Here is a 26,741-nt window from a genome sequence, read left to right on the forward strand (position 1 = left end):
TTTACTTCTGATTTTCTTTATTCGTGGGACATTTAAGTTATGTTGTTCATTTTAAATAGATTGGTTTGTAAATTTGAAGCAATTATTTTTACTGTGGTGTTGATTTTGATCGGTGCACATGTACTGCATGGATTTTTTCACTGAAGAAGACCAAGCTGCTTGATGCAAGCTACTAAAAATGAACTAAGTATTAATCAAAGAAGACAGTTTACCTAATCAGATAAGTATGGCTTTGTGAGAAATCAGCCACAACTCACATGAAAACTGTGTCATGTCTACCCCATATCTTAACATTGTGGGTTCCTGTAAAAGTCATTTCTAATCAGCTTGTCATTGCAGATGATGTAGAGGCAACTGTACATTTCAAGTAGTTTGATGGCTTGCCATAACCTGATTGAAAAGAGAACTTATCCTGGATTCTGGTGGTCATTATTGAACTGAGCATATGGGACACCTGAAAAGAGTAACCAGGACTCTGAAGAGGTCTGGAGTATGAAATACAGCCTTGGTTAAACCTTTCAGGATCACTAATAAGAAATTGAAGGGAGAAGGGCGAAACTAGAACATCAAGCAGCATGAAGAGTTGAGTTAAGAAGCTGGGAGTTTGGTCAGGCTAGTAGATGCACATGTATGATAAAGGATACAGATGATCTGCTGGAAGAGAAACTTGTGATTCAATGACGGAAAGGGCATGATTGTACATTCAATGAAAATAAGTACCTAATCAGTGGCGGCTCCTAGAGGTAATGCTGTGCGGCAGTGAGGCAGGCGTGGGCGGGGCTGGGTGGAGGGGTAGTGGAGTCCGACATACGACAGCTTGTATTTATTTATTTATTTATTCACGTTCACCTTTGCCGTCGTATGTCGGCCTCCACTACCCCACACCCTGCCCCGCCCCGCCCCGCCCCACCTCACCACCCCACAGCATTATCTCTGCGAGCCGCGACTGGTACCTAACAAATGCTCCGATAACTTCAAGATTTAGAGATAGTCACGCTCAAGTTATTATCCTGGATTGCACGTGACACCCAGAAACACTAGTCCTGTGCATGCAAACTGCGCCTGACTAGGAGACAAACAGAAGTATGTTAGTTGGCATCTTGATTCTACTATGAGGTGGCTTTGGGTCTGATGCGGGCACACCGTTGACCTGATCCAGTGGCAAAGGTGTGGTGACGTGACACGCAGAGAGTGAGACTTCAAATGTGAACAGATGGCAAGCACGGACAATATCCGGAGCTTGATTTAGGTCGTTTTTAGGTAGTTTGCCGATGAAATCCCTTGATAAAGTAATTTTTTTGTTTGAGGGACTGCGTGAGCAGACCTATATAATCGCTAAAATCGACAGAAACCAACATTTGATTTCTATTGATAGTATGTTATTATAGGGTTCGCCCATCTGAAAAACGCCATGTGGCCAGATTAAGCAACCACACAAGTAGGTTGGAACACATGAATGTTTTTCAGTGTAAGCATGTTCTCACAGTGTAATGGATAATTTGTTATTGACCACAAAGATCTAGACACATCTTTTGAACTCTCACTTTAACGTGATTGTGCATGTCTACTCTTTTTTGAAACACATCCTTGTGCATTGATCACTGTATGTTACAAAACATGGGATGTCAACTATGATTGTGAGCAGCGTTATTGAACACGCCATAGAATGTTTAATTTTTATATGAGGAAGTGCCTCATTTGGGCTTGTATGAACTCCATTCCTTTTTAGGGGATTAATGCATGCAAGACACCTGCTTAGCACAAAGTGGTCAGAAATATTATTAATACACAATAACTTTTGTGCTACTAGCGTCATTCGTCCTGATGAAAGCCACTTGCCTCTTTTTGGGCACTAGAATATGGCTGAAACATGTAGACCTTTCTTGATGCTGGTGTTCTATTGATTACTCCACAAGCATCATCTGTTTTGTTTTTAATCTTGCCACGAGAAACCATGATAAATACTTTGGGGTATTCTTGGAGGCAATTTTACTTCACTAAATTATTCTACCTTCCCTATTACAAATGAGCTCCCATATGTTTCAAGCTTGACCCCATTGTTTGTAAATGAAAAGGGTTTATTGGCAAGTTGAGGATCCCTCTTATATAAAGGCCCCAAAGAAGACATTATTCTCCATGGAGGCACATACAGATGATGGAGCAGGTGAACAGGAGGCTGGAGCAGAAGACTGGCTCTGCCACCCACAGGAATACAAACAGAAGTAGAAAGTGTGGTATTCCATTGTCTCTGCAGACACTATTGCTCAGGTGAGTCAAGCAACCGCAACTGTGCACAGTCACAGACTAGCATCCCCTCCACAGTCTAACAACTATTGACAGTCAGACCCCCTGTGAGTGCTAGGGTGAGTAGAGTATGGCAATGAGTTGAGTATTACCTTGGTAATTGAGCTTGTATTGAAATGGGCCCTCATAAACAAGGGTAATTTAGTTATTGGATTATTGCTACATATACTAACTATTGTAATGCTTACAAGATGGCGACACTGTACATACGTGGGCAATGTGCAGTCTCACTTGACAGTCCCTGATGCGGGACACACCAGGACAATGTGTACTTTGAAATCCAGTGGTGCTTTACAAATGGGAGGATGGGGTTCTTGTCAGTGGTGCAATGCATACTTGGTCAATGTGGATTCTACCATGAGGTTTTATAAGTCTTGTGTTAATGTAGTTTCTGACATGGCATTCCTGTTTTCCATACTGTGGGAAAGTAGAAAATTCCATGGCGATGAGTGGTTTTCATGTAGCATGTTTAGAATCAAACAAAAAAGACCTCGGGTACTAGTTACTGGCACACTAACGGGCATAATGTTTTGGCAGCAAACTTAAAACTAGGTGCCATGTCTCTTGGCTTGGGGTTTTGTATGGGCATTTGATCAGCAGGCCCACTGCATAAGCTGAGCACTGTACTTGCTGTGGCCTGCTGTGGATACAGTGGCACCTTATTTATAGGTACACACGTTATTTTTGGCGATGGAATAATATTTATCTTGGCTAATGTGGCAGATCCTGAAGTACTGGAAAATAGAGTGAGTTCCCTTCATGGCTGCCTTTAAACCCTACGGCTTTCTAACCAATTTATTCGAAAACTTCTACTCTACATATTTTCTTTGATGGAACCCCTCCCAATGCTCAGAGCTCTGTAAAGAAACGGGAGTTCACTTGCTGTGCTGCCTGGCAGAGTGCAGGGTGGAACTTGGAGCCACATTATAGGGATGATTTTAGTTTCCAATTAGACCATGCAGGGGGTGCAGTGGGTGCAAGCCGCCTTTGGTGTCATCACTAAGGCGGGTCACAAAATGGCAAAAATATGTGTTTTAAACACATATTTTTGCCATTTTGTCAAGCCGGGGGTGACAAGAAATTTTCCGCACCGGCTACCACGTGACCTTGCTACGCCACTGGTAAGATGTCACTAACAGGTAATCTTGATAAACAATCAGCCCTTTTAGTCTGAATTCCTGGAACACACTCAACCTCCGCTCAGACCACATATCCTGCTAGTTAGTAATCCATTTAAGTATGTGACGCTAGATGGGATCTAATCTTTTAGCAAGAAAACTGATATTAATTGGTATGATCTACTCTAACTGCAAAACAACTTGCCTTAGCAAAAGATTTCTATTTTTGTCAATTTACCAAATGCCTGCGAGTGTTTTCTTCATTTTTTGAGTAATAACTTCCTCCACCCGCCAGAAAAGTCAGTAACAACACATTCCCTTTTGATCTCCATTTCTGTATTAAAAAGACACAAATATATGTGCCCTTCTGTGATACCAGCAACTGTGTAACTGAAACGTTTGGTTACATTCGGAAGATCAAACAAAAATCACCCTTTTATTAAGCAGAACGACCATGGAGCTGTATTATCTACAGAAGTTTAAAGAAATGGGGCACGGTATTCCGACAAATCAAGAAACACCGTCAGCTGTTCAAATGTCTTGCATTGCTCTAACCCTTCCCAGTTGAAAACAATTTATAGTCCAAACTAATATTTTAATATATATGATTATCTCATTTTTGCTGTGTATCTTAAACACACCATGGAGTCCATAGCACTTACTGTTTCCCAAATATCAAGATATGATCGTGATACAATGATACATCCTGCACACAAGCAAGCATAAATGTCATGAACCTTTTAAACATAGCTGTGACTAATGATAAACCAAATGGCATCCTGAGTACTGGAAACGTCCAAGAGGCGTTACAAAAGAAGCAGAAATATCTTCATTGTTATCTCATGTAATCTAATAGTAGGCCAAGGAGACGTCAATTTTGGAAATCAACTCAGCATCACCATTTAATGTAGCAGTTTGAACTGTACCGGCCAGTCTATGTGTATGCAGACAATGCGTTTATTCACCTCTGATACATCTACAAACACAGGCTTCTTTTTCTAGATGACTTACATGAAGATTAAATACTCATACTACCCACGCAGTTTTTCAGACACAACTTTCATCACATCAATTGGAATACTTACAAGTTTATGTGCAGAGGGTAATAGATTTCTCGTTATCCTTAACCCATTCGAAGTCCTTCAATTAGTTCATTTTGGTTTAGCCTATGCCTATAAATAAAGCAACCTTCCCTCTGCAAGGCTGCCCACTTCTATTAATTCGAGCTCTACCCAGATCCCTCCCATGCGTGGCCATCTCACCTCTGAGACAACCTCGTTTGTGATATAAACCTCTTCTGTCTTATGTTCAATTTCCCATTTTAAAACCTCACATTCCCAGTCGGATCCCTCCATATATGAGAGTATTAATACCGAATTTAAAAAAGTCAAATATGGAACATCCAAACACTATGTCCAGCTATTCCTTAGTCACAAGAATTAACTAGCCTGCTGACACCAGGCACCATCATTTCAAAATTATTTTAATTAACCAGATGACTGCATCAAAATCATTTATATCAGACCAGGTCACACTCATGGTGTCTCTCAGAAATATCTATCAATACCCTTTCTTGAAATGGATTTTGCTATGGAGTTTTAGAACAATTCTACAATTCTAAGCTAATATCGTAATTACACAACTCCTAAGGGCTCATTACGATGTCGGTCGGTAAGCCTCTGACTGACACCGTCTCGGACTCGGGACCGGCCAACAGGTAATCGGCGGGTCTGACTGCCGGATTACGATGCGACTCTACACTGTTCGGTCAGATTCCCATTGTTCCCTATAAGAGCTTGTGTTATGGCCGTAAACCAACCGTACCACAAGCTCCTATGGGGAAATAGGGAGTGTGTAGTAAAACCCTGCACCCTGTTGCAGGCACCCCATGGTGCCTGCCGCGCAATGCAGGGTGTTGCAGCGGGGTTCCTTAGGTAACCCCTTGGCCACCAACCATAGGCCGCGGGGGAAAGGGAGCCCTGCCAGGGGCCCCCAAAGTCGCTTTCCAAGAGCCTTTCCATATTGGAAAGGCTGGCACAGAAATGCTGTCGGAATCAGACATTGTAACCCCGACCACGGAAGCACCGTCCATAGGGGGTTACAGTGTGCTTTTGACCAACTGGAATACTCTGAGAGCTGGTCAGAACCGAGTCGCAATGACCGGCCAGTTTACACTCCGACTGCCGCCATCATAATTGGGCGGTCGGAACGCACCCCGGCCGAGTCGGTCGGAAAGCTTCCGACTGCCTGTCGGAGGCTTTCCGACTGACATCTCAATCAGTCCCTAAGTGTTAATGAGATGGTTGGAACCACCACATCATTTAAAGCACAACTTACCCCTGCTTTGGTCCTTATTTTCTTCTCAGAAAGCTGGATTTCCTACTGTTTACACTACTGCTCTCCACCAACATTGTACTGGTAAAAAAAACGTGTCCTTACCTTACTGCTCACCTAGTTCTTTGACACACTACATCACATCGTCTACTTTATGCCAAACACAAGAACCTCTGCCTGACTGGGATCACCCATAATCCAAATATATGCTTGAACAAAACAATGCATTTATTCAAGAACTGGAAACTTATTTTCTTCACATCTTGTCATAAAATGACATGCAGTGTCTCTAAAAGCCTGTGGCAAACGCAGCATTCATTTGAGTCATGGGCACAAAAGTACAGTGATCTGACACAACACTTACATGTGGAATAAAATGAATGGGGTGTCCTTGTAAACGGTTGTCTGGCTCATTTATCGTTTAAATACTTTTATTAGGTATACAGCCAATCCGTTTCAAGAACAACAATGCAATATTCAAGGTGAACCAACATCTCTTCGGTACTCTTGCCTTTAAACTTTAGACCGCTGTATTTAGCAAACATTACCAAGTTATCCTTCAGTGAACTACAAGCCATCTCTGCTTACATTCTACTGTACTCTCACTGACAAGATTGCTTAATGGGGAGAAACAATAATATTGGTTTCAAATTGTATGGAATATTTGTGACCATTGTATTCCCTGGATTGTCAGCAGAGTCCTCCAGCTGCGGCTCCCAGCTCTCTGTCAGTCTCTTCCATTTCGCTCTGCCACTGCCTTTTAGTCGCAAGAGTCTTTAGATGCCTAGAAGGTCTGTGAAAGAGCACTGTTTCCCATCACATTGTATACACAATCTCGCTGGAAACCAAATATAAGTGCTGCATCCTAACGACACCAGCTCTCTCTTAACAATTTGAAGTTCTCATGTCTTGGTCCTGTCTAAATCGTGGAAGATTAGCACTAGTCTTCCCTTGCATGAAATCCATCTGTTCTTATAGGTCAAATGGGTGGCCTGCTCCTTCTGTCATGTAGCACTCAGTGCAGCCATGATTGTCCCAGTGTCCGGCACTTTGTTCTCAGGCCACCTTGTTGGTAGACGTGTTGCCTTGCAGAATTCTAGAGAGTTTGTGTTGTCTTCACCCTCCATTGCTCATTGCAGAGATTGCTGGATGACTTCTCTGTCTACATTCTTCCTGATTATGGCGTCCCAGTATACTCAGGTGCGATGTCCGCACTGTGTTGCCCAGTACTCCTACTTCTTTACCCTAGATGGACCTGAGCTGGGTTGGCACATTCCCTGGCTCTCCCTAACTACTCCACGTGTTTATGGACAGCTTTGTACACTCTCACCATGTGTTCCATTTGCTTTGTGACACCTATTATCCTTTTGCGATATTTGATACTTCGATTGTTGAGACCTTTTGGTCAATGCTTCCCACAGTTGCCATTGTGGACCCTCAACAGGTCATGGTTTACACAGGACGCAGGCCAGATATATGAATGCCCTCCATCTTATCGTCCATGCTGTCTTCCTGGCGCAGAACCGTACGTCGCATTGCAAAAAAAATCATTTTGTGTCTAGAGAGTTTTGTTTTTACATCTTTAGTTGGCATGGCAATGGCAAAATTGCAATGCGAAATCTTCGTCTTATGTTGCGTCAGTCTCATTTGCTCAGCTGATTTGAGAAAGTATCTAGTCACTGTGTGTAGTCTGCTGCCATCCACAAAGGTAAGTTCTTGTAGTCCATACACTCCTCACTGCCCCTGGGGTCGGCTCCTCCTGCTCCCCCCGCTATGCTGCCACACCAGATGGGTGCCCGGGACCATGTGCCCTCATTGCTGGACCACTAGGCCCCTCACCGCTCTCTTTGGTGGATACTTCCCCTGGCACGTTCTCCAGGCAAGTATGCTCCACCAGGCATTCCTCTCTCTGTGCTATGATACCATCTTGATATTCCAGTCGGAGACAGAGAGAGCCATCTCCAACTGTTTTAAAGTCAGGTACGGCATAAAGAGGGCTGGCGACCGAGCCATCCATGCTCTGGCCCTTCCGCTCACACCGAGGGTCTCTGCTTGAACTCACTCACTCCCAGGACCCCGGCTAGCTCCACCCTTTAGTATGACTCATTTAAAGTCTCTCCTTGCCCTTCTTCTGATGGTTTGTTTAGATGTTAAAGCAAGCATTGGCAAAGCCAATAGGTTTCGCCTATGCAAGAGCTATTTGCTTTGACAATGTGCTTTAGCCATGTTGTACACCAGTGTGGCTGCTGTTCAGCATGGCTATATGTTAGTGGTGTGGTCTGGGCTGGGGTAGAGTGGGGTAGATTGCAGTACAGTGGAATGGGGTAGATTGGAGAAGTGTGGAGTGTAATAGAATGGGGTATCATGGGTTGGGGTTAGTTGGTTTAGAGTAGAGAGAGTAGATTGGGGTAGTGTAGAGTGGAGTAGATTAGTTTAGAATGAAGTGGGGTACATTGTAGTGGGGTATATTGGAGTAGAGTGGGGTAGACTGGAGTGGGGAAGATTGGGTTTGACTAGTGGTGTAGAGTGGGGTAAACTGAGTGCAGAAAAGTGGGTTAGATCCGAGTGGGGTAGATTAGAGTGGAGTGTGCCAGATTGGAGTGGAATAGATTGGGGTAGAATAGGTGGATTGGAGTAGGGTTGAGTGGAGTGGGGTATATTGGGTGGATGGGAGTAGGGTAGAGTGGAAGGGGTGTGATTGGGGTAGCGTGAAGTATGGTAGATTGGAGTGGGGTAGATTGAAGTGCAGTAGAGTGGTGGTACATTAGGGTGGAGTGGGGTACACCGGAGTGGAGTAGATTGGGGGATTAGAGTGTGGTAGCTTGGAGTGGAGTGAGGTAGATTGTAGTGACGTTGTGGTGAGGTATATTGGAGTGGAGTGGGGTAGATTGAGTCGGGTAGATTAGAGTGGAGTGGAGTGAGTTAGAATGGAGTGGGGTAGAATGCAGTGGAGGGTGTGGAGTGCAGTGGAGAGCCATGTTGTAGAGTGTCGTGGAGGGGAGTGGCATGGTGTGGTGTTGTATGACATAGAGTGGAGCAGTGTGTTGTAGAGTAAAGTGGTTTACAGTGTTGTAGAGAGGACTAGTGTAAAGTGGAGTTGCGTAGTATGGAGTATGCATGGTGTGATAGTGCACAGCCATTACAAACAGTAAATTTCCAATTGAAATTGGCCATTACATTTGAATAGACATACAGTGTGGAATTGTGATCGTATTAAAATATATGTTTCCACTACATTTCAGAATTAAAAAATAAAATGTGCTTCATTTCAACTATTCTCATTCTGGTGTATTCTGAAATTTCTGCACAGTTAATTTTTGTTGTGCGCTAGAAAAGATAGCATTCAACACCCTGTCCTCTCACTTGGGTAGTCAGTAGGATGGCCTGTAACAAGAATTCTTTCACTTTGAAGTCAGTGAAAGAAAATTAATCACTAAGGGGCATATCAACAAGGGGTGGCGATGATAATATTGCCGCTTTAGAGCCCGTTTTTGGGCGAAAAGCGGCGATAATATTATCGCATTATCAACAAGGACATGCTAGCACGCGTTTCTTTGCAATAGCGCCCCTTGTCAGCACCCCTCCCATCGCATCGTTAATGAGATGCACAGGAGGCGAGCCTGACCAGACACCCTTGGGAAAATATTGCTAACCCAGCTTCGTCATATTGGCAACGAGGGTTAGCGATATTTAAAATCACGTTAAGTATGCCTTAACACAGGAATTTAACGTCTGTTAAATTCCTGACTAGGGCATACGGGAAACAACCTTTACCACGCGGATTTTACTCCGCGTGGCCTTTACAACGCGTCCCTTACAAAGCAAGTCGTTAACACGACTTGCGCTGGAGGGCGCTAAAGGATTAAAAATAGTAAATTTACTATCCCAACACCTTCCCTAGTGTCCACGGGGACTGGTGTTAGAATAGTAAATTATACTATTCGAAATCCGCGCCCCCAACGCAAGTCGTGGTAACGACTTGCATTGTAAGGGACGCGGTGTAAAGGGATGCGTTGTGACGGTACGCGTCGTACCGTCATACATCCAGGGCATACCTAACATGGGGGGTGGATTGTGTGGCTAAGACCACAGGCCCTATCAACTAGGATATCGCTGTTTTCCACCTTGGAAAATGGCGATATCCCCACTGTCTCTGGAATTTTTATCGCCTCAGCGATGTGCGTTGTTGATAACGCGCTAACCAGGCGATAAATTCCAGAGATAGCCGGCGATAAATATGCAAGCGCTAAGCGCAATTTGTGATATTTATCGCCGGCCCTTGATAATATGCCCCGTAGTTCCCTCAGAATACAAAGCCTGACATTCAAAGACCTGTTTACAGATAGTGAGTACTCATGGGAGAGACGAAGTCAAGCTGGACAGCCTAAAACAACAAGCAAATGACAGAGCCAGCTAGGAAAGATGCACTCTGTAGAGTGCCTCAACACAAAGGAAAAAATAGGCCCCAAATGTGGGAGCAAAGTAATACCACACGTACTTGGACCATGCTCCAGTCGAGGGTTAAATGCAAGAAGAGGGAAGTGCCAACCACAGAACTGCCCAGCAGAAAGCAGGCAATTGAGAGTGGCTTTGAAGCCCATAAATGGTAAGTAACGGGAGGGCTCCAAGCCCACTAACAGTAAGCAAAATGTATCGAGGAGACAGAGTATGCAGTCTACGTGAAACCTAAGAAAACACCTTGCTCCTCCCTCAGCTCCTAATAGTGCTGTGAAAGGGTTCATAATTGTGTTCTGTGACAGTCAATTATAATGTATTTGAAAAAATGATTTTCTAACAAACTAATTGAAGTTTTGGTTTTCCAGGACCTAGTAAAAAACACTAGAGAGGAAGTGCAATTTTCAACCCTTGTACAGGTGCAAAGCACAGTTCACAATACAAAGGAAACATAGAAAAAATATAGTGATTAAAACATCACCACAGTCCCAAACTGTGTACAATACTTGATTGGTGCATAACAAATGTGTCTGTATTTTATGTCATGGTTAGTGCAGGCATTTGTTTGAGCAGCAAAGCCTGGCACCAGCTGCAGGCAATACAACCTTCCATTAAATTCTTAGTCACTACATTAATTTAAAGACTTAGCCCAGTGCCCTAAAATGAGCACAGTCTTTTTAAAATAGTCCAATATATGGGTACCCGCTCAAATCATTATTTTCTCAAACAACTGGAAAAATGTTGCCCATTTGTGCAAGAACTAGTCCAATTTGGCAACACTGGGTGTGTAGTGAGTGATAATGTTAGGGTCACTTAATGTACACAGACTCTTGGCGGTACAGGGTGCCATGCAGCGTTAGGCGGAAAGGGCTTTAAACAAAAGCACACTGGTAGTTGTGCTTATAGGAGTTTGATGGATGGCTTTAGTTTCTGCTCCTTTCAGAGTGTAGATAATGTTAACAAGCGTGGGTCCTTGTGGGGTACAGAGCTCAATAGTACAATGATGGGGGTGTTCTCTGTGCTTGGATAGTAGCTATCCTGAAGAGCAAGGTTTGTGTCCCCATACTCCATCCTCCAGCTTTGCTTTCTGCTATTGAGTGCTCTCTCAAATTGGCTGCCTGTGCCTTGATCCCTCTCAGTGCCCTCCAGCTTCCACAAGTGTTTATGAAGGAAGCTCTGTAATATATGCCTTTGCATGCTGTAGCACCAAGAGAAAGGCACTGTAAGGGGTTCCTCTACACTGGGTGGTTTGGTGGGGGTCCCTAGAGATTGCTAGGTAGGTTTCAGCCTGAGCTTTGACTAGAGTGCCCTTGTCAGTAAGTGTGAGGATCATTTTGCTCACACCCTGACAGATGTGCCCTGCTAGAGGTAGGGACTGTACACAAAGCTGTCCTGAGTGGGGGAGGAGGGCAGTGTTAACTTGTAGTTTCAGCATGTCCTGTACTGGGTGGGGCGGGGGTGGAGAGTGTGGCTGTTGGCATCCTGCTTCACTCGGCCTGACTGTATTGTAAAAAAACATATTTTCATCGTGTAAAATGTTACCTGAACGGTGAGTCCTGTTGCCTTGCTTCTGAACACAAATACAGCCACCTCCCCAAACAGTGGAAGTGCTTTGCCTAAATTCCTCTGGCTTGATGGCGAAGATCAGAGAGTGAAATGAGAGAGTGGAATCAGGGTTCCTCCTTAAAAATTAAATCAAAGACTTGTTAGGAAGGTGTGCTAATTTCTTGTTTTTTTCTGAGAATTGTAGATTACATGATGATAAGTGTAATGGGTGAGGTGGGGAGTGGCTGCAGTTTTCATTGCTCAGGTGAGTATGTTTCTAGCCAGGGCTTTTCCTTTTGTGCGCCTGATTACTGTTACAGAAAGGCTGAATGAAAGCTGGATGCAAGATCTCACGCTTCATTGTGCCTATAGTGTAGTTATTCAGATCCTTTATCCCACACTGATGGGAAGGGGAGGAGCATCTCAAGCACAAACATTTCAAGTACTACATTCCTGTTCTACCCTCTCCTTCCATCTGATTTATGGGAAAATTAACCAAATTATTTTAAATCTATTTACCTGTAGGTTATGGTGCTGTCTGTGCAGACTGGAACTCTCATGGCCTAGAATGATATGCAACACATGCAACTAATGTTTCTTTCTATAGTTTTCTCTGCAATCATAAGAAGCCTCCACAATATTCTTGAAACCATGCCTGAACACTAACTTTGACTTAAAACATCTGATTGCAGACTCTCCTTTTTATTTCAAATAACTCTCTCCTTCCTTTCCAGCCTCTTGATGCCTCCTGTCCTCAAGCACAGCCTACTCTAACCACTTACATGTTTGCCATAATCCCTTCTATTGTATCTCAACAAATTCCCCACACGTCATTTTAAAAATCACATCCTCTCCTTTAAAAGTCATACCTTTGCAAACTAACAATACCTAATCCCCTGTAGCTTATGTACTAATACCGCCAACCAATGCATACATTCTCATATCCCCTCCAGCACTAAAGATCACACCTACCTCCAATTTATTTAATCTTACACATAGAAACAGGAGTGCAGGACTAATCCCAATAACTAACAATAAGCCCCAAAAAAAACATCTCACCCTGGTTTCCAAAGCAGTGTGCTGACAGATGGCAGCTCTACAATATCTCTTAAGGGTGTAGTAAGTGCTATATAAATGCATTTACAATATAATACAATACAATATATAACACACACTAATAACATCACACTCAGAGGCTGGGCAGTTGATGGTAGCTCATACAGACTGCATAATAATATTGCTTGACATTCTCATGCTCACTTAATACAAAACTTCTATGGGTCCCCTACTGCACCAGTACCATACCAGTGCATAGCAAAAAGCCATCCATCACAAACTGAACAGACATTGAACAACTGAAGAGATCTGTCACACGCTGATGTGCAACAGAAGACATTAATTTAGTTCAGCCCTTTTGGCAGTTCACAATGACAATCAGATATGGTATGATAGTATCAAAGTCTTTCCAAACATATCTCTGCTCCATGTCTTCCTCCAACCTACACCTCCTCAGGATCATAAACGTTAAACAAAATATCACAGAATGGACAACCCAGTGTAGTAACCAGTTAAGAGAACTATGAAAATAAGAGATACTACAAAAACTACTTACAGAGCTGCTCAACGCTGCCATAAACTACGGGTCTATATCTTACACTTCCTCATTCATCACACTGCTAAGCGCTACATTCCGTAACACTATAACTGTAACTCTGTGGTTCTCATGCTGACATGGAAACACTTCCACCAGAGGATCAACACAACAGCAACACCCTTCCAACCACACACCCTACTTGGTGTGGTGTGCTACCCCACATAGGGTAGGTAAACGCTTCATGAATATTGCAGTACAATATATTTTTCCAAACTCGTCTGGATCTATTTTGTGACCTTGTTCACTTGGATCTTTGCAGCTATCCCTCACCAGATAACTGTTGAAACGAGCCTTCTTCACAGAGTTGTGGCTAGGAAGCTGCAATTGTCATGGACCAAGATGGATGCTAACCACAGAGAATATGTGAACAAAATGGATTGCCTGATGATCCGTCCGAAGATCTGAAGGTCATGTGATGCTAAGATGAGGCCAGCAGTCTTGGAAGTCCCTGGTGGCCTACAAGTTTCTGGGAAGGGCACAACAGACCACTGTGTGATTTTGCCCAGTGGGCTTAGCACTGAAGTAGTCCCCTAAATATCTGAGGATTGCAACAACGTTGAGAATTCTTTGGAACTTTTCAAGTATGCTCCCATCAGACAAACAGAGCACATTGTAGGGAAGGTGACTGTGTCCCAGGCCTTGAAGCCTGTATGTAACCTGCATGTGGGCGTCTGTTTCACTTTCTGCGAGGCAACCTTAAATACTGCTGTCCCCAGTGGACTTTCAATCAACCAATCAATATCACTTGTACAATGCTTGGCTGCTTCAGAAGAAGTGTCCTGGCGCTCAAAGCAGAGACTGAGAACATGACCAGACAGTTAAACTAGTTTTGATCAAAAAGCCAGTTTGTTAATTCTTTCCTGAAATAATGTGCGGACTTGGCCATGCAGAGTTTGATATGAAGGGTTTTCCAGAGTTTTACAGTCAGCAATGAGAAAGATCTGCCACCCTGTCAGACCTTGGCAAACCTGGGAATGTGCATAAGTAGGAGGTGGTTTGATCTTTCAGGATAAAGGAACAATTTTCTTGTCTTAGTTTTGCTCCATTTCCAGTATCACTCTTGTACTTAGCAACCTAGTTGCTGCTCTAAATTCGGACTCCTTCAGCCTATTCTTACCATGTGGACGTTCTTAGCTTAGTAAAGTCACAGGTTTGTAACTAACCTTGGTTCCCACCTTAGGTTGGGTATTTACTTCCAGTATCTTTGTTTGATTGTACCATGACAAATAACATCTCACACACATTCCTTGCAGGTTGCTTCTTGCTCAGCCCAGGTTACCGTTGTTGTACCCCTATAAACCCATGAGCACCATGGCCTGGAGTACAGGACACATCCTGATAGGCCGGTTGTACCATAGTTACAGACCCACATAGAAGAAACAACGGCACCTTGTGAGTTCCTAAGGTCTCGCCCTTGCTTCTCACGCCTTGTGTACAGGCGTCATATTTTTTGGGGTGGAGAGGTGGGGGGGGGCCATTGTATTTCTAAGGTTTATAATCCTTCAATTGCCAAGTTCATGATCAGTGTGCCTGTAGCGGGGAGCCCACAGGTTATGTCCTTTGTTAGTAATAACTACCTTTCAACCCTTCGCATTCTTGCAACAAAGAACAAGGAAGTAGCTAAGAGTTGTGTAGAAACAAAGGTATCTAAACAAAACGACACTGGGACTGGGTGACACAACAGACGTGTACTGACAGTCGGCACCCAAGACTCTCTCTCATACAATGGTCTCCAAGGAGGAGCTGCTTCGATAAACATCCTGAGCAGAAGGTAAGAAGGGGTTAAAAAAAGTCCTAACCATCAGTTACTTGCTGTTGCTTAGCAAACTGCAGACAAACTGGCCAGGGGGGAACACCAAGCACTTAGTTACTCTTAGTATTAAGAAGTGTTTTTCATTTTATTAGAGGTATCTTGTTGCTGGGTCGGACTGTCACAGAAAAAAGCCCCCTAATCCAAATTAAAGGAGCCCCCACTAGCGAATTCGCGAAAAATGTGGCCCTCAAAATGTGACCCTCATTTTCAATTCACTGAAGTCTTGAACTTGTAAAGACTCTGTATATGTGACTTGCAAAGTATAGGAGATTGCATGAATGTGTGCTTGCTGCAGGCAACGTTTGTGGTAATATCAGAAAATCAACAGTAAAAATCACCGGCCTGGTAGACCATAAAGCAGGCACACAAACAGGCAAAAATCAGGACATAACCTGATCTGTAAGGTTAGCCCTTCGGGTGCTGTCTGATTACCCTATAGTACAGCGCAACTTCATTGGAAGATGAGGGTCTGGTTAATGTTTCACTGGTACCTCTCCACAATATTGACATCTTTAGATTATCCATAACCCAAAAAGGTTATATAATATCCTGGGAATCTGCAGAAACTCTACCTAGGGTAACAGCGGACAGGTCTCAGTGACACCAGTGCTGTAGCAAGAATGCTGGAGGTCCATAATGTAACAAAGCAAAATAGGCCCCCAACCCTTGCTTTGGTTTAAAAAAAAACACAGCTTTCATTAGGATGCTCTGGGCCTCTCATACCCCTGGGTCCCAGTGCCACTACACCCACTGCACCTTTCGAAGCTATACACCTGTGAATTGAAAGAACAACTCGTGCGTGCATGCAGGGCTGGGCTGGGCTACAGGGCAGGGCCCAGTGTGGGTTAGTAGTGGTCCATGTTTGGGATGTTCAGAAAGTTAGGGTACAGATTCAAAGTGCAGAACTGTTTGCTTGACCCCTGTCTGACCTCGATAGTCAGGGGCAGTAGGAGAAATCCACATGTCAAACATGAAAGTGCACTGTATGTGAGAATGGGAGGAGAGCCGGGAGCGGAGGACTCTGGTAACAGATACACCATGATTCAGCCACGGATTTTCATTTAACAAACAAGTGTGTTTTGAGAATTGTTCAGTTGGTTTACTTCAGCCTTACTGGGGTTCTAGATTATACCTCCAGGACCTCCACCCTGCACCCACTGCCCTCCTCCCCACTCTGTCTCTCTGCTTGGGAGCAGGCAGCAGACTTTCTCCCGTGCTGCTGGTAGAAACATATAAATTACTTCTATTCTTTCACACTTCGGAGGCGCTCGTGGAAAGAGAGCATACCTTCTAATTCGGCTTTTTCAGGATGACCTCACCTGACCTTTGTGCCAAAAACCGAGACATGCATTTAAAACTAACAAAAGCGTCGGGACGCCGGTACAGTCCTCTGAAAACTGCGACTGCCCGAGCAAATCCGAGACGTCTGGTCACCCTTTTGCAGAGGCCAGCCTGGCGCCGCTGCTTCTGTCCCCACTTTTGCCAACTGACGGATTTGGCTGGTTTTATATTTGGCCTAAATCAATGTAAGCTGTATCAATGTAAGTCTGGCTGGTACTTCATTGTGTTTCTTAGCAGTCTCATACTGCAGGAACAGACAGCCATTCATGTAATTATGCACTTTTAGGCTGCAGCAATTTCTGCATAATTGTGGATTTGCCTCATAATATTCAGATTTGAACGAAGAAAGTTTTGTTTCTAGCACAAACGATTCAAAAGTTACTAAAGATGCAGCAACACGTTGTTGGGCAGTGAAGGGGCCTTTGCAAACGTTGGTTTTGCTCATTGCTGTGTTTGCAGTAGTGTAACATTAGTCCGCGCAGCCCTCTGGGGGCGGGGGGGAGGAAATGGGGGTGGCGCCGAGCTCCAGGGGGCCCCCTCAGTAAAAGTGGTAGGTGGTGGACCGGGGGAGGGGCCCCGCTCAAGTTTTATTACGCCATTGTGTACTTGGGTGTTAAATTGGTACTAATGAGATGAAAACTTTGCTCAGACAGTTTTTACCTGTGTAAAAATAATGAAGTATTACTATCACAAAATGTGCTGCATTACACCACATCATTTGCCATTTCTTGACGCATAATTTAGTCAACCTGCTGCACAGGGCTCGTGTCGGGGGTCTACGCTGGTACACAGTGTCCCCCCTACTCTTTTCACAGGGTGAACGCCGTCCCCCCTGCCAAGAAGCTGGGCCCCACATAAATATGCTGAATGTGTCCCGGTGTAATTTTCTGACACCGGGGCACGTACAGCACATGACGTCATGAGGTCATTTGTATAGTGTCAGTCCCCCCACTTCTTTTTATAGGACTTGTGCCCTGCTGCTGCATAATTGTATCCTTTCCTGTCACATAATTCCAATGGAACTGCCTTTTATACAATCTAAATAGGCATTGTATTATACGCAGTGCCTCCCATACCCAGGCTGCACAAAGATTATTTGTCTCCCCTTGAAAAGTTAATTCAGTTTGCAAAGCGTCTTTTGCCTTCAACTCTGAAGGACATTTATAGCGTCATCACAAGCTGTTAACACTTCTTATTCCTTTGCTCCGCTTTTTCCTTTTTACACAAATTAAGTACTATTGGTAAATAAGGATACTTTCCCTTTTATTTTAACTTAAAATAACAGACGAAATGCCTATCCATTTTAAGCACTGTACAAATGTGATGTCCTGAGAAAGACTCCAGTACTAAGACACCAAGAGGTGAAACGCATTGAACATCAGCACCTCCATGGCCTATTTGTGGACTAATATGCTGAATTATATATTGAGTACAGGCTACGTGTTCAGTCAATATTTTACTACTGTGATCCTGATAGTCTATACACACACCCATATACAATCACAAGTGGACTGTGCCCTTTAAATCCTGATGTTGAGAAACACGTGAATCAAATTATTTTATAACAGGTTGGTTTTTATATTAACCTGTTGTTAGACCCGTCTGCTTCTGAGAGTCCCCTCACCACTATGATTTCTTTTGTTCCCCTGTACCTCCCAAAATTTGTCGCTTTTTATTTGTCTACCAGGACTTTTTATGTGTTGTCTCATGGGGTTAGATGTTCCTTGACGCCCAGTTGCTCACAAGGTTTGTGGCACCTATTTACAAGGTGCATGGCCCAAACCTGTGGCATTACAAACTGGGGTTGTCAACCTGTATAAATGAACCTAAAATGGTGGACACCCTTTTTCCTCATGTGAAGTGACTCCCATTGGAGCCTTCATGAACCCTGGCCTTTTGAGGTTTTGGCGCCCTTTGTTTGGCGCGCATTTCTGACAGGAATTCCTTTGTTTTCCTCAGGTACACAAAATGGCTGCTCTAGAACCCCAGTACGGTGGCTGTGAGTGTCCTAAATACCCCTCAAGAGTGCCTTGTCATTGTCACAGCCTTCTGGCTCGTGCCAGTACCCCAGGGCACTGGCTATATAAGGCCCAGTCCCTGGCGGCCATTTTAGATTTTGAGATGTAGATGAAGATTGTTCAGACTTGAGAAGAGGAGATTAAGAGATTCCAGACTTGACACCAGATTGACACCTGCCCTGTTGACCCCTGAGGTGGCTGGTAGCGCAGGCAGTAGAACAGCAAAGGGTTGCTGGCATTGTGTCTGACTGGCGTTCCAGTCAGCTACGTGAGAAGTGATCTAGCGCCTACAGCGCCTGCCCAGCGAGTACCTCATTGCCCCCAAAAGACTGTGGCCAGATTTGTGTGCCTCCCCGCCCCCCCGGTGGTGAACTGTGATCGATTTATCGAGTCGCGAGGCGAGAGCAAGTTCGCCGCGACCGCGATCGTCAGCTGTGCCCCCTTCGCGACAGGTGCCTCTAGAGGGGAGCTCGGACGTCTCCGAGCCCCACCAGCGTAGAGCGCTTCCTGCGCAGATTGAAGGTGAGGTGGTGCGCCGGGGCGGGGAAAGGCCGGCCTTCGTTGGGCGGGACTAGCGTCTCTGCCACTCCCCAGTGACCCGGGAGCTGTAGCTGTGGGCGGGAACCACCCTGTATGCGGAAGTCGGAGGGAGGTCCGTGGAGCCCCTGAGAGCCCCGTCGCTAACGAGAGAAGTGCTGTGCCCAACTGAATCGTATTTTGATTGCAGCCGATATGAGGTGGGCTCGTTTCTTCATAGTGAATGCAGCGTTGTGAAGGAACTGTGAACCGGCATTCATTTGACTGTGCGCGAAGGTTGTGTGACCTCTCCGGCAGCCCGTTCGTCAGTCTAAAGACTTTGAACTGGTGCCGCCTGTGCTCAAGTGGTGCTAAAGCCCGTAGGCGCGCATAGACTTCACCGGCAAAGCAGAGATCCTACCCCGGTGACCGCCAAGTGCAAATGATGTATTTACTGTGTTTCCTTGCCTTTTAGATATACGCGCATACGCCCTGAGTGATTATTAAAGAGTCCCAAACCTTATTTTGTGCTCAGAGAAGCCGTATACCCGGTCATTGAAAACAGCATAAACTGTAAGAGTTATCTTTCCCATTTGAAGCGTATTGCACATGTAATGATTCTAAAGTATTTAATTGGTGGCAGCGATACCAGAAGAAACATGTGGTTGTTTATTTAAATGAACCAATATTTATTCTGATATTTATTCTGATATTTATTCTGATATTTATCCTGATATTTATTCTGATATTTATCCCTGAAGTTATTCTATTTATTAATACTATTTATTACCAGAATTGTATGACCAAAAGAAATGTATATGTGCTTTCCCAGTCAACCCTATTTACAACAAAGAACTTTTATATAAAGGAATCGTACTTTTCTACAACAGTGGTGTGGTGTCCTTCTTTTTGGTGTGGATGTACAAGGAGTTATTATTGGGTCAGAGCCGGCTTAACACTACAGCCTTCACTTGCCTTGTCACTTGAGCCAAGCTACCCCTTTTGTGCTGGGCTTGCCCATCGCAGGTCCAACATAAAATTGGTGCTCAGCGGGTGGGATTGCGAGCCGTGCTTGTTTTGAACCCCATATTAATTCAGTGTGCACCACAGGTACACACCCGGAGTTTTCTCCTAGCGGCCCTCCAATTCAACGTTTTGCTTTTTCCAAATTCTTTCCTGGAGGTGGGTGGAAGTGACCCTCAAAGTTCTTATCCTGGTCACCTACTTCGGGGTGGTTGTCCACACTTTTCACTGACAAGATGGAATTCGAAATGTCAGAGCTGGAGACCTATACTGTGGCACAGCTCAAGGATTTCTGTCAGGAGAGGGGAGTGTTTGTCAGGCGAGGGGCCAAAAGAGAGGAGCTCCGTACTAGTCTGCGAGCATGGGTGGAAGCACACACGGAGGGAACGGTGGAGGAGGAGGAATCGGACAGAGGTACTGTCATTGATAGGACTGCGGAATGTCCCCCGGGGGTGGGTGAGATGTCAATCAGCCCCAAGGCAACCTCACGGGAGGGCAGCAGTGTGTCATCGAGAAGGTTGTCAGAAACCGAGTTAGCTGACAGGAGAGAGGAAAGACTGTTAAGGTGGGAAATAGCAAAAATGGAGTTGGAAGAAAGGAGGGAGGGGAGGAGGTTGGAACATGAGTCCAAGCTGGAGATGGAAAGGAAAAGGATGGAACACGAGTTCAAGCTACGAGAACTCGAATTCCAGGTCCCTAACATCACTCCGAAGGGTGTCGAGTCAAAGGAATTTGCCAGGGAGCCCAGGCCCCATTTACCCAAGGACGTAGTCGCCAGTTATACCGCTGGAGACGACATAGCCAAGTGGCTGGCAGCCTATGAGGTCTCCTTAAGAGCCCATGGGATCCATGAGAAGCATTGGGGTGGTGGATTATACCGGTACATGCCTCCGACAGGTAGGGATACCCTATTGGCCCTAGACCGGGAGGAACAGGTTAATTACCCCGCCATGAAGGTGGCGCTCATCAGGAAGTTTGGGTTAACCCCCGAGAAATACCGGCAAAGGTTTAGGGGCAGCCACAAGCTGAGCTCACAGAATTGGGTTGACTTCCTGGATTTTGCTAAGAAAGCCCTGGATGGGTGGGTCCAAGGTAATGAGGTGGAGGACTATCGAGGATTGTACGACCTGATACTCAAGGAACATCTACTCGAGAAATGTCTTCCCGAGCTGAGGCAACACCTGGTAGACAGCAAACTTACTTGCCCCCGTAAGCTTGCTGAGGAGGCGGACATTTGGGCAAGTACCCGAGTGTCCACGAAGGGGACGGGAGGAGATTCTCAGAAGTCCGGACAGGGCGCTCCCCAGAAGAAAGAGGGGGGAGATAACAAGAAGCAGGAGTTATCCAAAGGCCCCCAAAATACCTTTAAGGGAAAAAGTTTCTTCTCCACTTCTAAGGCTAACCCGCAGAAGAACCCTAATCCTGGCCAGAGTCAGCAGCCAAGGGTTATCCATTGCTATGAGTGCGGTGGTATTGGACATTATAAGGGAGACGTGAAATGCCCAAAGAGACCACCCCCTCCCACTGGAGGAAAGGCCCCGGGAGTCGCTAGTGTAGCGCTCAGGGAGGAGATGCCCTTAGTTAAGGGGGGGGAGTGGGCGGGTGTCACCTTAGTGTCCCTGGGTGATCGGGAGGTGGTTCCAAAGATCCAGGTGCCCTCAAATACTACCAAGTATGGGCAATGGGTCACCATCAATGGCCATAGAGGGGAAGCTCTGAGAGATACAGGAGCCAGTATGACTATGGTAAGGAGTCATCTGGTGTCCTCAGAGCAGGTGATTCCAGGCGTACTTCATCCATCCACGATGGCTGACGGCAGAATGGGCCACTATCCTGTGGCCGAGGTTCCCTTTGAGTGGGGAGGGGTTGCAGGTTCACTTCGAGTAGCCGTAAGCCCCGCCGTGCCAGTCGATTTTCTGCTGGGCAATGATATGGAGCACAATGCTTGGAAGGAGGTGGAATACCGGACTCATACTGAGATGCTGGGTACACCTGATTGGGCCTGTGTGAGTACCAGGTCTGCGGCTGCTCGGGAGGAGAAGTCGCGTGGGTTGGAGCCTGGAACAATGGCCCACCCAGCTGCCGATGAGGGAACATTTCGAGGACAGGAGGAGCCTGCCTCGATGTCCATGCCCCGTGAGACAGATAGGCCACCTGTGGAGGTAGACCCGGAGTCCGCGGAGGAGGACATGGTTCCGTTGGAGGACTTGCCTATCCCCGCTGAGTGGCGAGTGGAAGGAGGACCATCCAGGGAGGAACTGAGCAAGGGACAAAGGGAATGTCCCACCCTCGAGGGTCTGAGGCAACAGGCTGAAGCCCAGGCAGCAGGTAACGAGTCTGGGAACTATCGTGTTTACTGGGAGGATGGTCTCCTCTACAGTGAACCCAGGGCGCCAGTGCACGGATTGTCACGGGCCCTGGTAGTCCCACAGTGTTACCGAGCCTTCCTATTAGAGTTGGCTCATGAGATTCCCTTGGCAGGACACTTGGGTCAGGACAAGACCTGTGCCCGGCTTGTCCCTCACTTTTATTGGCCTCGAATGAGGGTGGCGTCCGACACATACTGTCGGTCGTGCGTGTCATGCCAAGCCAGTGGGAAAACAGGGACGAAGCTGAAGGCTCCCCTGGAACCACTTCCCGTCGTTGGCACCCCCTTTGAAAGGGTGGGCATCGACATTGCTGGGCCCCTAGATCCACCTACATCATCCGGTCACAGGTTTATCCTGGTCCTGGTGGATCACGCCACAAGGTATCCAGAGGCAATTCCTCTGAGAACCATTACTGCACCAGTAGTGGCCAAGGCCCTGATGGGGATCTTTACCCGAGTGGGATTCCCCAAGGAAGTTGTGTCTGACAGGGGGACCAACTTCCTGTCAGCATATATGCGGGCCATGTGGAAGGAGTGTGGAGTGACTTACAGGTTCACCACTCCTTATCACCCACAGACCAATGGTCTTGTGGAAAGGTTCAACCAAACCTTGAAGGGTATGATCAGAAGTCTACCCGAAAGCCTGCGGAGGAAATGGGACGTCCTCCTACCCTGTTTGCTCTTTTCCTACAGGGAAGTGCCGCAAAAGGGAGTGGGCTTCAGCCCCTTCGAGCTTTTGTACAGGCACCCTGTACGTGGACCTCTCAGCCTGGTGAGGGACTCCTGGGAAAAGTCTCCCCGGAAAGTTCCCCAGGATGTGGTGAGCTACATGCTGGCCTTCCGAAGCCAAATGGCTAAGTTGTGGAAGCAAGCTTCTGACAACTTGGAAGCCAGTCAGGCAGTCATGAAAGCGTGGTATGACCACAAAGCTTACCCAGTGGAGTTGGAGCCTGGCCAGAAGGTGTGGGTGATGGAGCCTGGAGAGCTGAGTGCCCTCCAGGACCGTTAGACAGGCCCCTATGAGGTATTGGAGAAGAAGGGCAAGTCTACCTATCTGGTGGACGTAAAGACCCCTCGGCATCCGCATCGGGTGTTACATGCCAAAGGCCTCAAGCCCCACTATGAGAGGCCCGAAGTCATGTTGGTTATGGTGACTGACGGATCGGAGGAAGAGGACACGGAGCCTCTCCCCGACCTTTTTGCGTCTCAAGAAAAGGATGGGTCAGTGGAGGGAGTGAAACTCTCGCCAACCCTGACTCCTGAGCAGCAGGAGGAATGTCGCCAGGTCTTGGGGTCATTCGCTCCTCTGTTCTCCCTTGTCCCGGGTAAGACCCACCTGTGTACCCATGACGTGGACACAGGGGACAGCCCACCTGTAAAGTCAAAGTCTTACCGGCTGTCTGACAAGGTGAAGGCCAGTATCCAAAGCGAAGTAGCTAAGATGCTGGAGCTAGGAGTTATCGAACCTTCAAGTAGCCCTTGGTCTAGCCCGGTGGTGTTAGTTCCTAAAGCTGCCCCACCTGGCACCACCCCAGAATTGAGATTCTGTATGGACTACCGAGGACTAAATTCGGTAACCAAAACGGATGCTCATCCGATCCCTCGGGCAGATGAATTGATTGACCGGTTGGGAGCTGCCCAATATCTCAGTATCATTGACCTCACTGCAGGGTACTGGCAGATTCCCATGTCTAATGGAGCCAAGGAAAGGTCAGCCTTCTCCACACCTGATGGACACTACCAGTTTTGCGTCATGCCCTTTGGGCTCAAGAACGCTCCTGCCACTTTTCAGCGGCTGGTGAACACGATCCTCACCGGGATGGAGTCATTCTCTGCTGCTTACTTGGATGACATAGCTGTCTTCAGTAGCAGCTGGGAGGATCACTTGCAGCACTTGCAAGCCGTTCTCCAGGCCCTGGAACAGGCTGGCTTGACGATCAAGGCCAGCAAATGTCAGATTGGACAGGGGTCGGTAGTGTACTTAGGACACTTGGTGGGCCGGGGAACGGTGCAGCCCCTTCAGGCGAAGATTGAGGCAATCATGGCCTGGAAACCCCCCAAGACCCAGACTGAGGTCCGAGCCTTCCTGGGCCTCACAGGTTACTACAGACGATTCGTGAAGGGGTATGGCACTATTGTGGCACCCCTTACAGAACTCACGGCCAAAAAGCAACCCAGGAGAGTCATTTGGACAGAGGCTTGCCAGCGAGCCTTCGACACTCCGAAACAAGCATTGTGTAAAGCTCCAGTCCTGAAGGCTCCAGATTTTTCAAAAGAGTTCATTGTCCAGACAGATGCATCCGACATTGGCATTGGGGCGGTGCTATCGCAACTCAATGAAGAGGGTCTGGATCAACCCGTGGTCTTTCTGTCACGGAGACTGTTTCCCCGGGAACAGAGGTGGAGTACCATCGAGCGGGAAGCCTTTGCGGTGGTCTGGGCACTGAAGAAGCTGCGACCATATTTGTTTGGTTCACACTTCCTTGTTCAGACAGACCACCGACCCCTTCGTTGGCTCATGCAAATGAAGGGGGAAAATCCCAAACTGTTGAGGTGGTCTATCTCCCTACAGGGAATGGACTTTCGGGTGGAACACCGGCCCGGAGTTGACCACGCCAATGCAGACGGTCTCTCCAGGTATTTCCGCCTTAGTGTTGAGGACTCCCAAGGGGTTGGGTAGCTCTCCCCACTTTCAGCTGGGCGGGACGCGTGTTAGACCCGTCTGCTTCTGAGAGTCCCCTCACCACTATGATTTCTTTTGTTCCCCTGTACCTCCCAAAATTTTTCGCTTTTTATTTGTCTACCAGGACTTTTTATGTGTTGTCTCATGGGGTTAGATGTTCCTTGACGCCCAGTTGCTCACAAGGTTTGTGGCACCTATTTACAAGGTGCCTGACCCAAACCTGTGGCATTACAAACTGGGGTTGTCAACCTGTATAAATGAACCTAAAATGGTGGACACCCTTTTTCCTCATGTGAAGTGACTCCCATTGGAGCCTTCATGAACCCTGGCCTTTTGAGGTTTTGGCGCCCTTTGTTTGGCGCGCATTTCTGACAGGAATTCCTTTGTTTTCCTCAGGTACACAAAATGGCTGCTCTAGAACCCCAGTACGGTGGCTGTGAGTGTCCTAAATACCCCTCAAGAGTGCCTTGTCATTGTCACAGCCAGAGAAGGTTCTAGAACCTTCTGGCTCGTGCCAGTACCCCAAGGCACTGGCTATATAAGGCCCAGTCCCTGGCGGCCATTTTAGATTTTGAGATGTAGATGAAGATTGTTCAGACTAGAGAAGAGGAGATTAAGAGATTCCAGACTTGACACCAGATTGACACCTGCCTTGTTGACCCCTGAGGTGGCTGGTAGCGCAGGCAGTAGAGCAGCAAAGGGTTGCTGGCGTTGTGTCTGACTGGCATTCCAGTCAGCTACGTGAGAAGTGATCTAGCGCCTAGAGCGCCTGCCCAGCGAGTACCTCATTGCCCCCAAAAGACTGTGGCCAGATTCGTGTGCCTCCCCGCCCCCCCGGTGGTGAACTGTGATCGATTTATCGAGTCGCGAGGCGAGAGCAAGTTCGCCGCGACCGCGATCGTCAGCTGTGCCCCCTTCGCGACAGGTGCCTCTAGAGGGGAGCTCGGACGTCTCCGAGCCCCACCAGCGTAGAGCGCTTCCTGCGCAGATTGAAGGTGAGGTGGTGCGCCGGGGCGGGGAAAGGCCGGCCTTCGTTGGGCGGGACTAGCGTCTCTGCCACTCCCCAGTGACCCGGGAGCTGTAGCTGCGGGCGGGAACCACCCTGTATGCGGAAGTCGGAGGGAGGTCCGTGGAGCCCCTGAGAGCCCCGTCGCTAACGAGAGAAGTGCTGTGCCCAACTGAATCGTATTTTGATTGCAGCCGATGTGAGGTGGGCTCGTTTCTTCATAGTGAATGCAGCGTTGTGAAGGAACTGTGAACCGGCATTCATTTGACTGTGCGCGAAGGTTGTGTGACCTCTCCGGCAGCCCGTTCGTCAGTCTAAAGACTTTGAACTGGTGCCGCCTGTGCTCGAGTGGTGCTAAAGCCCGTAGGCGCGCATAGACTTCACCGGCAAAGCAGAGATCCTATCCCGGTGACCGCCGAGTGCAAATGATGTATTTACTGTGTTTCCTTGCCTTTTAGATATACGCGCATATGCCCTGAGTGATTATTAAAGAGTCCCAAACCTTATTTTGTGCTCAGAGAAGCCGTATACCCGGTCATTGAAAACAGCATAAACTGTAAGAG

This window comes from Lissotriton helveticus, chromosome 5_1 (assembly GCF_964261635.1).
Source record: "Lissotriton helveticus chromosome 5_1, aLisHel1.1, whole genome shotgun sequence".
Classification (NCBI taxonomy): domain Eukaryota; kingdom Metazoa; phylum Chordata; class Amphibia; order Caudata; family Salamandridae; genus Lissotriton; species Lissotriton helveticus.